We start from the raw sequence: 1,231 nt of genomic DNA on the forward strand, positions 1-1,231 counted from the left end.
CGCATCGTACAAACCTTAAGTCATTAAGATATTTTCTGGATTTCTGTGGGCATTACTGTAGCTTCATAGCCAACTACGTTTCAATCGTCAGATCAATTACTGACAACACAAAGTATTATGCACTTACTAAACAAGGTAAAAAGCTTGACAAAAACAAATACAATACCTACCTGTAAGAGTCTGAGCCTTTCGGGGACAGGTAGAATCAAATCATGTCACCTTTATTTGTATAGCGCTTTATACAATACTGATTGTGTCACAGTAGCTTTACAGTGTGTTTGTAAAACTACAGTGTGTTTGTAAAATAGTTTGTCAATAGGGCTGCCCGATAAATTGCAATTAACACGATTATGCTTTTATGCGCAGCTTATCCTGAAGCACGGCTCTCTGATCAGTAGGAAGTGCTGCTCCGTCTGAAATCACTACAAGTTTGAGTCGCTTATAATGTGCATTTGTAAGAGCAACACTCATCAGACATCATCATTATAAATATACTTTATTATCATGAAAATACCTGAGAAGACTTGAAGAACAGTGATAGAATGATGTCCATAGACGTGTTATGGTACTTCTTCTGCTGGGCATATTTGGAGTTTCTGCGCGAGAGCACCCTCTAGCTTTTAGATGCAGCAGCATTCAACCATACTTCACTGACAGGCTGTGTATTAAAAATCGCAGCCAACCGCCAAATCGTGGTCGATGGTCGTCGAGGTGATGAGGTCTTTGCAGGGGAACTGTCTCTGGGACGCATCTAGTTAACTTGGTCTCCGCTGACATTCAGGGCTGTAGAGGTCGTCTCTAGGTGCTGATCCACCATCTGGTCTGGATATATGCTGGATCTGGTGGATACGGTGACCTCGGAATAAGAAAGAAACATTAATATTAGCGTAGATGCCATGTAGCGATGTAGCAAGTACATCGGGTGTTATGGGAAGTGTTCCCGGTTCCGGTTGTCCTAATTAATGCAGCCTAACAATCCAACAAATGTATTAGTGTATTATGTGTATGCCAGGTTAAAGAGATGGGTCTTTAATCTAGATTTAAACTGACAGAGTGTGATATGAGTTCGCTCAAGTACTGAGGAGCTAAACCATTCAGGGCTTCATAAGTAATAAGCAAGATTTTAAAATCTATAGGATGTTTGGTAACACTTTAGAATAATGGTCCGTTGTTAATAAGTAACTATGCAGGAAGTAATAGGTAGTACTACATTAACACTTAACTTAATACT

The sequence above is a fragment of the Sinocyclocheilus anshuiensis genome, unplaced genomic scaffold (genome assembly GCF_001515605.1).
Source record: "Sinocyclocheilus anshuiensis isolate Anshui unplaced genomic scaffold, SAMN03320099.WGS_v1.1 scaffold1212, whole genome shotgun sequence".
Classification (NCBI taxonomy): domain Eukaryota; kingdom Metazoa; phylum Chordata; class Actinopteri; order Cypriniformes; family Cyprinidae; genus Sinocyclocheilus; species Sinocyclocheilus anshuiensis.